The sequence below is a fragment of the Bos indicus genome, chromosome 23, assembly GCF_029378745.1.
Source record: "Bos indicus isolate NIAB-ARS_2022 breed Sahiwal x Tharparkar chromosome 23, NIAB-ARS_B.indTharparkar_mat_pri_1.0, whole genome shotgun sequence".
In the NCBI taxonomy this organism is placed as follows: domain Eukaryota; kingdom Metazoa; phylum Chordata; class Mammalia; order Artiodactyla; family Bovidae; genus Bos; species Bos indicus.
The window spans coordinates 1,371,197-1,383,707 of NC_091782.1; the positions used below are offsets into that span (position 1 = coordinate 1,371,197).

Here is a 12,511-nt window from a genome sequence, read left to right on the forward strand (position 1 = left end):
AAGGATCTATTTATTCCACACCTTAAATTCATTCCACTGTGAATAACTATTTCAATTACTGATGTTTTAGGTACCACATAAAAATTACACTGAAAACAAAGGATTATAATTTCAAAGAATTGTAATGATTAAAGGAATTGAAAGTGACCAATTAATGATAATGATTTTTAGGAAAGATAAAAGCTTCAATTATGAAAAGAAATGTAAAAACACATTTGAAAATATGACTCTTTATGCAAAGGACCTCTCCTTCCTTTTGTTGTTAGTCACTCAGTCATGTCCAAGCAAGCATTTACGACCCAAAGGACTATAGCCCACCAGGATCCTCTGTGCGTGGAATTCTCCAGGCAAGGTTACTACAGTGGGTTCCATTTCCTTTTTCATGGGCTCTTACCCAAGCAGGGATCAAACCTGTATCTTCCACATTGCAGGCAGATTCTTGAACAACTCGAGCCACCAGTGAAGCTGAAAGGAATTCTACTTTTAAAGTTAAATATTGAAAACATTAATGCATGATTACTAGGTGATTTCTGCTTTTTAAAAAAAGTTTTTATGTGGACCATTTCTGAAGACTTTACTGAATTTCCTATAATGTTTGCCAAGAGGCATGTGATATCTTAGATCCCTAACTGGGGATCAAACTTATCCCCTGCGTTGGAAGGTGAAATTTTAACCACTGGATTACCAAGGATGTCCCTTGAATTATTTATTTATGCCATAAGCATTTACAAGTTTGAGAGGAGTAGGCATCTGATGAAATGATGTGAACAATGGAAAAACGATGAAAGATAAATTCATTTTTATTTCCTTTATGTTAGATCTCACTGGAAGCTGAGCAAACACAATGTTAAAGGAAAACTATACAGAGGTGACCGAGTTCATCCTCCTGGGACTGACAGATCGAGCTGACTTGCAGCCTGTCTTTTTTGCGGTCTTCCTAGTCATCTACCTGATCACAGTCATCGGCAATGTAAGCATGATTTTGTTAATCAGAACTGACTCAAAGCTTCAGACCCCAATGTACTTCTTCCTCAGCCACCTCTCCTTTGTAGATCTCTGTTACGCCACCACTGTCACTCCTCAGATGCTGGTTCATTTCCTATGCAAGAGGAAAACCATTTCCTTCCTTGGCTGCTTTATACAGTTCCACTTTTTCATTGCCTTGGTGATTGCAGATTATTATATGCTCACAGTGATGGCTTACGATCGCTATGTGGCCATCTGCAAACCATTGTTAAATGGCAGCAAGATGTCCCGAGGTGTCTGCCTTTCTCTTGTTGCTGCTCCTTATTCTTACGGCTTTGCAAATGGTCTTGCCCAGACCATCCTGATGCTTCGTCTCTCCTTCTGTGGACCCAATGAAATCAACCACTTTTACTGTGTGGACCCACCTCTCCTAGTCCTGGCCTGTTCAGATACTTATGTCAAAGAGACTGCCATGTTTGTAGTTGCTGGTTCCAACCTCACGTGTTCTCTCACCGTCATCCTCATCTCCTACATTTTCATCTTTAGAGCATTCTGCATATCCGCTCTGCAGAAGGGAGGCACAAGGCCTTCTCCACCTGTGGGTCCACCTGACAGCTGTCACTGTCTTTTATGGGACACTTCTCTGCATGTATCTGAGGCCCCCTTCTGAGACTTCTGTAGAACAGGGCAAACTTGTAGCTGTTTTTCACATTTTCATGAGTCCTATGCTAAACCCTTTGATCTACAGCCTTCGGAACAAAGATGTTAAAAAGGCAATAAGGAGAGTGATTCAAGAGAAATTTTTTGTCAAATAGAATAGACATTTTGGTCACAGGTATGTAACATATACATAGTCTCTGATCAGTTAGTGAGCACTTTAACAAATCATTTTGTCTATTGACCATTCTTAACTTGTATAATTCACGAATAAGACTTGGAACAATGTTTTTAAATTGTTAGCTGTGACTCAGTGTATTAAAATAATACTACATATAAATTAAAACACAAGACCAAATAACATTATTATTGCTGTATAAAATAAATAAAGGAGAGATTATTCTATCCATGTTACTCAAAAAGGTACAGACTTTTAACAGATAGAACTAAAAAATGATGTTAAGGGAATGACAATGTTTTAGATTTCCATGGCTTAATGGGTTTTCAATTTATTTTCTAGGAACTTGTCAACCTTGTATGTTTATTTGTCTGTTGGTTTGTTTCTTTTGTTTTCTATTATTCAAATTTTATAGCAATGAAGATTTTGGGGAATCTCAGGTTATTATTCCAGGATATATTTTAGATCATAATACTGGTTGAATAGAATTCTCATTCATAAGATTTTTTATGTAAATGCAAATATTTACATTATTGATTGATGTAAATTGAATCAATTAATACTGATTCGAATATTTTTTATTATTCATTTTACCTGTTTTAAACTAATTTACATCCCTATCATAAAACTAGTTTTGGAGTTTCACTTTTTGTTGTTATGAATGATTTCCAATACACAACCAAATTATAAACTAATATAAAGAACACCAGGGTCAGTATAACTACAAATTAATATTTTCAAGCATAGCCACAATTTTTATTTTTAAATTTTTAGTTTATTTTAGAGCAGATTTGATTAACAATATTGTGTTAGTTTCAGATATACAGCAAAGTGACTCAGTTATAAATATCCATATATCTATTTTTTTAAATTGTTTTCCCATTTCTGTTACTACAGAGTATTGAACAGTGTTCCCTGTGCTATAACAGCAGGTCCTTTTGTTTCCTACATTTTAGAAACTCAGATCCCACACCTCTCCATGTCATGGACACTACTGCTCATCTTTGGCATCTCCTCCTGAGGCATATCCGGGAAAAGACTATGATGTTGAAAAGTGCTTAAATGGGAACTGAGCAGAGTAGGGTCCTATTAAGTCCATGTAGTGAATTTTCTTTTTTTCAGATCTTCAGTGTCCTTACATATGTTTGAATTTTCACATATAAAAATAGAGAAACATGATGTGGATTTGCCTATTTATTTTTTTGGTAATTTAAAAAAAAAATTTAGGCCAAATTATTATGACACGTCAAGTATTGAGCTAGTATAATTCCTTTTAACATTTATAGTTTCCTTCCCTTCTGTGATGTATAAAGTCTAAAAGTCAAATTTGTCTGATATTCACATATATTAGGCAGTATTTTTTGTTTGTTTGTTTATGGCTATTATGTATATTTTGACTTTGATTTTCAAGTCGTGAGTCCTTTTAATTACTGTGTTCTCTATTTTATTGTGAATATTGGCACTTTCGAATATTTTCTAATAATTAACTTATGCTGTTCGCAAACTACTTTATGTGTTTTTCCCTTTACTTACTGTGAATTAAATCAAATTTTAAGTTTGTTTTCTTTTTACTCCATGTTTGAATATGACATGTTCTATTACCACTTTTAATAAATTCCCTTAAATTGTATATGCATACTTGTCTTAACTTAGTCTTCATTATTCAATGCATCTACTTTGATTTTAAATAATAAAAGGGCCTTAGAATATTTTAATTATGAATAAATCCTGCTTCTTACTTATAAACTATCATTTGAAGGTTGGGAATATATCTCTAATAACAAATTTTCAATAATGAAGTTTAAATATTATTTATATTTTATGACTAAAATTATAATTATATCAAATTTTAACTCCATGTCCATGTTCTTTTAACTTCAGTGACATTTATCAATGTTTCTCTCACAGTTTTCTTGCTCTCACTCTTTGTTTATGGCTTAGTTTTCTTTAGTTGATGTAAACCCTTAATCACATCTGTCAGTAGAGTGTCTCTCTTTCCACTTATCTGAGAATATCACTTGTCCATTCTCAAAGAAGAATTCATTTGGGTATGCATGTACAAAAACAGTTACTTGCCTAGAGGACTTAAAGTATTTTATTTTCTGTCTTCTTTTATCTTGTTTATACAGACTGACACTCTACCAGATTATTTGGTATTTTTCTATGGGTAATGTATTATCTTTTTAATTATCAATTTTCAGTTTCAATGTCAGTTGGATTTAGTTGTATACACCCTTTAGTATTTTCAGTGCCTCCGTGGCTGATTTCTTAAAGTCATATTCTCTTAGGATATATTCTCACAATATCATATAACTTTAATTCAGATAAATTTTGCAACTGCCGTTTTAATATTATCAGTGTGATTGACTCATATATTATCATCAATATTCTCAACTTCGTGAGGACCAGGTCAATAAACCATATCTACTGCCTCTGTTATTCTACTATTTGTTGCCTCCAGAGTGTTTTTAATTTCATTTATTGCATTATTCATTATATATTGACTCTTTTTTATTTCTTCTAGGTCCTTGTTAAACCTTTCTTGCATCTTCTCAATCGTTGTCTCCAAGCTATTTATCTGTGATTCCATTTTAATTTCAAGATTTTGGATCAATTTCACTATCATTATTCGGAATTCTTTATCAGGTAGATTCCCTATCTCTTCCTCTTTTGTTTGGTTTGGTGGGCATTTATCCTGTTCCTTTAGCTGCTGGGTATTCCTCTGTCTCTTCATCTTGTTTAAATTGCTGAGTTTGGGGTGTCCTTTCTGTATTCTGGCAGTTTGTGGAGTTCTCTTTATTGTGGCTTTTCCTCGCTGTGTGTGGGTTTGTACAGGTGGCTTGTCAAGGTTTCCTGGTTAGGGAAGCTTGTGTCGGTGTTCTGATGGGTGGAGCTGTATTTCTTCTCTTTGTTCAGTCGCGCTATGGGGAGGGAGGGAGGGATGCTGCAAACAAATAACACTGGCGTGTGCTCGCAGTGCCTCAGCCACACTGGGTCTGCCCGCGCTCACGGCGCGTGTAGCCTCCCTGCCCACACTGCTCGGCTCTAGGTTGTTCCGCCGGGAACAATCCGAGGCTGGCCCTGGGTTGCATGCACCTCCCAGGTTCAAGCCGCTCAGGTTCAGGCACTCGGGTAGTCCTCAGAGGCGCAGACTCAGTTGGGCCTGAGTTTTGTGCTCTTCCCAGGTCCGAGCAGCTCAAGTGATGAGGTGTTTGGTGAGCGCCAATGCTGCAACTTATCGCCTCCCTGCCACTCGGTTATCTGGGTGTAAAACCGGCGCACCTTCTCAGGCAGATGTTAACCGTCCAGACCCCCAAGAAGTTTTAGTTACCAAAGAAGCCTGCTTACAGTTTTATAGATAATGTCTCTCTGGGGCTGCGATTGCCCCCTTCCGGCTCTGGCTGCCTGTCACCAGAGGGGGAAGGTCTGCAGCCGGCTATCTCTGTTCAGTCCTTTGTTCCGTGCGTGGGCCTGGCGGTCTTAGGTTAGGGCTGGCTTTTCGCGTGGTAGATATCCCACAGTCTGGTTTGCTAGCCCAAATTATTTCGCTCAGATAGTGCTCAGGGTATTCAGGCCAGATTCTTACTCTAAGTGATGCAGCCCGCGCTGCGCCTCCCTGCCCAGCCCCCGCTTGCTAATGGCGCGTGCAGGCGTCTGCGCTGCTTCTCCGCTGGGGGAGTTACCATAGGACTCGCAATCTTCGAGTTTTAATTGTTTATTTATTTTTTCTTCCTGTTATGTTGCCCTCTGTGCTTCCAAAGCTCGGCACAGATTCGGCAGTGAGAAGGTTTCCTGGTGTTTGGAAACTTCTCTCTTTTTAAGACTCCCTTCCCGGGACGGAACTCCGTCCCTCCCTCTTTTGTCTCTTTTTTTGTCTTTTATATTTTTTCCTACCTCCTTTCGAAGAGTTGGATTGCTTTTCTGGGTGCCTGATGTCCTCTGCCGGCATTCAGAAGTTGTTTTGTGGAATTTACTCGACGTTTAAATGCTCTTTTGATGAATTTGAATTTGAAAAACAAAAACCATATGATTATCTCAATAGATGCAGAGAAAGCCTTTGACAAAATTCAACACCCATTTATGATAAAAACTCTCCAGAAAGCAGGAATAGAAGGAACATACCTCAACATAATAAAAGCTATATATGACAAACCCACAGCAAACATTATCCTCAATGGTGAAAAATTGAAAGCATTTCCTCTAAAGTCAGGAACAAGACAAGCGTGCCCACTTTCACCATTACTATTCAACATAGTTTTGGAAGTTTTGGCCACAGCAATCAGAGCAGAAAAAGAAATAAAAGGAATCCAAATTGGAAAAGAAGAAGTAAAACTCTCACTATTTGCAGATGACATGATCCTCTACATAGAAAACCCTAAAGACTCCACCAGAAAATCACTAGAACTAATCAATGATTATAGTAAAGTTGCAGGATATAAAATCAACACACAGAAATCCCTTGCATTCCTATACACTAATAATGAGAAAACAGAAAGAGAAATTAAGGAAACAATTCCATTCACCATTGCAACGAAAAGAATAAAATACTTAGGAATATATCTACCTAAAGAAACTAAAGACCTATATATAGAAAACTATAAAACACTGGTGAAAGAAATCAAAGAGGACACTAATAGATGGAGAAATATACCATGTTCATGGATTGGAAGAATCAATATAGTGAAAATGAGTATACTACCCAAAGCAATTTATAGATTCAATGCAATCCGTATCAAGCTACCAACAGTATTCTTCACAGAGCTAGAACAAATAATTTCACAATTTGTATGGAAATACAAAAAACCTCGAATAGCCAAAGCGATCTTGAGAAAGAAAAATGGAACTGGAGGAATCAACCTACCTGACTTCAGGCTCTACTACAAAGCCACAGTTATCAAGACAGTATGGTACTGGCACAAAGACAGAAATATAGATCAATGGAACAAAATAGAAAGCCCAGAGATAAATCCACGCACATATGGACACCTTATCTTTGACAAAGGAGGCAAGAATATACAATGGATTAAAGACAATCTCTTTAACAAGTGGTGCTGGGAAATCTGGTCAACCACTTGTAAAAGAATGAAACTAGAACACTTTCTAACACCATATACAAAAATAAACTCAAAATGGATTAAAGATCTCAACGTAAGACCAGAAACTATAAAACTCCTAGAGGAGAACATAGGCAAAACACTCTCTGACATACATCACAGCAGGATCCTCTATGATCCACCTCCCAGAATATTGGAAATAAAAGTAAAAATAAATAAATGGGACCTAATTAAACTTAAAAGCTTCTGCACATCAAAGGAAAGTATTAGCAAGGTGAAAAGGCAGCCTTCAGAATGGGAGAAAATAATAGCAAATTAAGCAACTGACAAACAACTAACCTCAAAAATATACAAGCAACTCCTACAGCTCAACTCCAGAAAAATAAATGACCCAATTAAAAAATGGGCCAAAGATCTAAATAGACATTTCTCCAAAGAAGACATACAGATGGCTAACAAACACATGAAAAGATGCTCAACATCACTCATTATCAGAGAAATGCAAATCAAAACCACTATGAGGTACCATTTCACACCAGTCAGAATGGCTGTGATCCAAAAGTCTACAAATAATAAATGCTGGAGAGGGTGTGGAGAAAAGGGAACCCTCTTACACTGTTGGTGGGAATGCAAACTAGTACAGCCACTATGGAGAACAGTGTGGAGATTCCTTAAAAAACTGGAAATAGAACTGCCTTATGATCCAGCAATCCCACTGCTGGGCATACACACTGAGGAAACCAGAAGGGAAAGAGACACGTGTACCCCAATGTTCATTGCAGCACTGTTTATAATAGCCAGGACATGGAAGCAACCTAGATGTCCATCAGCAGATGAATGGATAAGAAAGCTGTGGTACATATACACAATGGAGTATTACTCAGCCATTAAAAAGAATACATTTGAATCAGTTCTAATGAGGTGGATGAAACTGGAGCCTATTATACAGAGTGAAGTAAGCCAGAAGGAAAAACACCAATACAGTATACTAATGCATATATATGGAATTTAGAAAGATGGTAATGATAACCCTGTATACGAGACAGCAAAAGAGACACTGATGTATAGAACAGTCTTATGGACTCTGTGGGAGAGGGAGAGGGTGGGAAGATTTGGGAGAATGGCATTGAAACATGTGAAATGTCATGTATGAAACGAGATGCCAGTCCAGGTTCAATGCACGATGCTGGATGCTTGGGGCTGGTGCACTGGGATGACCCAGAGGGATGGTGTGGGGAGGGAGGAGGGAGGAGGGTTCAGGATGGGGAACACATGTATACTAATAGATTAAAAAAATAAAAATAAAAAAAAAAATAAACCATATCTAACTTTGATCACTTATTTAAAGTCAGACTTTATCCCCAAACCTAGAATGTAGATGTTCTGAATATATGTCATTTGAGTTAATAAAATATCACTATGCCCTATGCATTACAGTTCTTTGAGCAGTGCAAGATCTACTCCCTTCCAGTTTCCATCATGATTTTCACTCATTCTTAAATATATAATTCTGACTGTGCAACTTCAACGCCTCTTCACTCCCACCATGAAACAGAAGCATTTGAAGGACAAAAATCATCTGTCTTTTTCTGACACTTTCTTCATTGACGATACAGTGGCAAACAGATAATTTTCTCTGAATATTTGTTAATTATACCATTGACCGCTTAGTCATGTATGACTCTTTGCAACCCCATAAACTGTAGCCTACCAGGCTCCTATGTCCATGGTATTTTCCAGGCAAGAATACTGGAGTGGGTTGCCATTTCCTTCTCCAGGGGATCTTGAGACCCAGAGATCGAACCCGGGTCTCCTGCATTGCAGGCAGATGCTTTATCCTCTGAGCCACCAGGGAAACCCGCTTGTTAACTATATGCATGGATGAATGAATGGATTAATGGGTAAGCAAATGCCATTTTACCCAGTGAATGTGTAGCATTGGGTGAATTTGTTGCATTTATTCCCTAAGCAATATGTTATAAAATACTGTCTAATAGTCTGTTTGATCCCAGCCTCACAGTTTATTAACTGTAGGTTCCAGGGAAAGCTTATTAATCTCCACTTGCTTCAGTTTCCCATCTGTAAAATGAAGGTACTAATACTAAGCACCCACAGTGCTTGTGAGGATTAACTGAACTAATGGTTGTGTAATACTAAGTCTAATGCTGGCACATAGGATGTACTCAAAGTTACATATAAATAATGTTAATGCTACCTATAAATAATGACTCCCATTCTGTTTTCTTCCTATGGTTTTTAAATGAGTTAGTTACACATCCCACATCCTCTCCCTGTAAACTTTCAGTTTTGACAGGTGAGATTATGTGTTCAATTAAATACAGATTGACCTGAGGGGAAAAATAAGAATTACTGTACAGTCATTGAATTAAATACACATTGCCTACTCTGGAATTATTTAGCACATATTTGTTCTCAAGTGCTATCTCCAAGGATAGCTGTGGAAATCGCATCTCTGCTCAAAAGGGTTTGAAATCTGGTTGGGACCATAAGCAATATTAATAAGTAATGAAAACAGAGTGTTTCAGCCAAGGATGAGGCAGAGAGTTAAGACAGCGTGGAGGATGGAAGTCAATCTCTGTGGAGGCACAGAAAGTGTCTTTTAAAAATTTTCAATTTGCACCTTTCAGCTAGTGCCATGACCAACCTAAACCCAATGAGAACCAGGAAAGCACTGACACAGGGAAAGCTAAGGTAACATTTAAAAACATAATGAGGGAAGAAAGGACAAACTATGTCTTCAGGTTAAGGTATGGAAATGACCTAGGCTGAAAAAGCAGTCAACTGGGTTTGTGAAGTCAGGAGTTTAAATCCTACCCTGACACATACTAGCCATGTAGCACAGGTGAATTAGAGACTGACTGTTCCTTTAGAGGAACCTCTATCTGTTTAGCTGAAACTTCAAGAGTAAGTCATTTCCTCTTTGAGTTGTTTTGAGGCATCAGAGAAATTACCTACAGAAAAGGTGTTTGTCAATCCACTAGTCTGTTGCAAAGTCCTATTCATGCTTGACCTGCCCAAGACATCCATGTATATCAGGAAGGATTAAGATATGAGCTCTTGATTTTGGAGAGGAAGCAGTTTCAGTTTAAAAGAAAAGGAAATGCCAGTCCAGGTTCAATGCACGATACTGGATGCTTGGGGCTGGTGCACTGGGACGACCTGGAGGGATGGTATGGGGAGGGAGGAGGGTTCAGGAGGGGGAGCACATGTATACCTGTGATGGATTCATTTTGATGTTTGGCAAAACTAATACAATTACATAAAGTTTAAAAATAAAATTAAATTTAAAAAAAAAAAGAAAAGGAAAATATATCAAATCAAACACTCATCAAAATTTCAAGTTGATATTTTTTGAGTGACTGAATACATCTCTTAGGGCAAATAGTGATTTGAAATTATGGAGAATAAGCCTGAGGAGTATCATGTGCTTTCTGATCCAGGTGTTCCAGTAAATGGTTAATGCTCCTAATTCCTTCTGAGATTTGCTTTAAGAATGGGTCCCCAACTCGCATATTCTGCTAGAAATGTGGTTATGTCTCTCAGCTTAGAGAGGGTTAATGAACTATCTTAAGCAGGGCTAAAGAAAGCAAGTGTACATGCAAGCCAGAAGTAAAACTTTGTGCTTCTAATTTCTATTTTCAGTTGAAAGGAAATTTTAGTAAAGTCTCAATCTGATGCCCAAAATTTGCACTTTGTTTGCTCAAAATAAGTACATGTAATCCTTTCTGTTTTCAGTATCAGTGTCAAATTCAACTAAGTTCCTGGACAACATAGTTAGTGACATTTCTACTGATCTCTCTGAACACTATATGACAGAGCTGTCACTACTGCACAAGAATCAAGAAAGGCAAACATTCTGCTCCCTCACACAAATGTGAGGACATATTCTCAGGTGTAGGATGGATCTGATCCTAGTACCAGAGATCTTATCATTAGAGGCGGACAACCTAACAACCACTTGCATATTGATTTTGATTTCTTAAGATTGGGTGTGGATGCTTTATTTTAATGATGATCCATTGTTTTAATACCCTTCCATAGTCTTTCATGAGATATAAAATAAAACGAAGCAAAAAATAAAATAAATAAATAAAAGCAGAGTAAGCTTGAGAACCATTCTTACAGTGAATTCTTGCTAAAAGTTTATATTTACTGCTCTTTCTTGGACAAATTTGTTTTCTCATTCATTTATAATGAATGCCCTACAAACTTCATCTAGACAGGTAGATTCCCCTTTAAGACAATCTCACAAGCACTTACCTGGAGGAGGAAATGGCAATGCACCCCAGTATTCTTGCAACTAAAACTCCCATGGACAGAGGACCCTGATCAGATACAGTCCATGGGGCCACAAAGAGCCAGACCCAACTGAGCACACACCCTGCATAAGCACTGACCCTTGCTTTGGAGCTCATCTCTCCTTAATCCTTTCCATTTTTTGTGGGGTTTAGGAAGCGCTCATTTTCTTTCCATACCCTACATTGGCAGCTCTCCTGACCTCTGTGTTGCAGGAATGGCAGGATTCAGGCACATACAACTCACGCAGTTAACAGGTTTTTGTCCTTAGATTATTTATTATGCTCTGCTCTTATTGTCTTGATATGCTTGATAGTTTTTGAACAATGAGTACATTTTCTTTTGTACTGGATTCTGTCTATAGTGTAGCCCACCAGGCTACTCTGTCCATGGGGATTCTCCAGGTAAGAACACTGGAGTGGGTTGCCATTCCCTTCTCCCAGGGATCTTTCCAACTCAGGAATTGAACATGGGTCTCCTGCATTGCAAGCAGATTCTTTACCATCTGAACCACCAGAGAAGACCATATAATGTCCTAGTTCCAGGTTTAACAGTTTGTAGCCTTCTACAGTCCTTGAGCTACTCCACCATCAGAAGAGGCTCTTCTTGGCTGCGCACAGGAAAAACATAAGTACTTTGTTCAGAAGGTACTCATCTTCACTCTAATCTGACCAGGCAGCCAAGTCAACTGTGATTTTTCTTTCTCTGTAAACACATTCTCTTACTACACATTTTCTTCTCTCCACTTATCAGTACTTCTACTCTGCTTCATTTGGGATATGTCTAGATCTCATACAAGTCACTGAGCTTGTGAGTCAAGGCCATTTTTACTCCCACAAGCAATCATCAAGTGCATGTAATAAATGAATTCTGCAAATGAACTTCTCAATTTCAGTTTCCTGCCACATCTTTATGCATTTGAAATTTCCATGTCTTGATCTTTATCTTTCCATTTTTCTCTGTTCTGGTAATCATCACTTATTCTTTCTTTTGGGTTTCTTGTGTGTTAAAGAGCTTGAAATTTTTTCTAAACCATCCTGATGCTGTTATACACTGTTTTCAGAGTATTTCCTCCCAAACACCTCTTTCATAGCATCTGTAACTCAGAGCCAACTCCTGTTCTTCAGTGAAGATTATGATATCTTTGTAGGAAACTTATAAGTAGAGATGAATCATGCTCTCAATGAAGTGAAATTATTGTGTTTGATGGAGCATCTCATTTATGATTTTTTGCAGTGCTTTGTATGAAATGTATGCATACACACATACCTACAAGCTCCAAAGGATGATCACATATAGCATTTTTACACACACACACACACATATGCATATGTAAAAG

The 12,511-nt window shown here is 37.8% G+C and overlaps 1 pseudogene; it reads left to right on the plus strand.

The window, feature by feature from the left end:
• Positions 1-844: 844 nt before the first annotated feature.
• LOC139178871 (olfactory receptor 5M5-like) lies at positions 845-1,781 on the plus strand (annotated as a pseudogene).
• Positions 1,782-12,511: the final 10,730 nt, after the last annotated feature.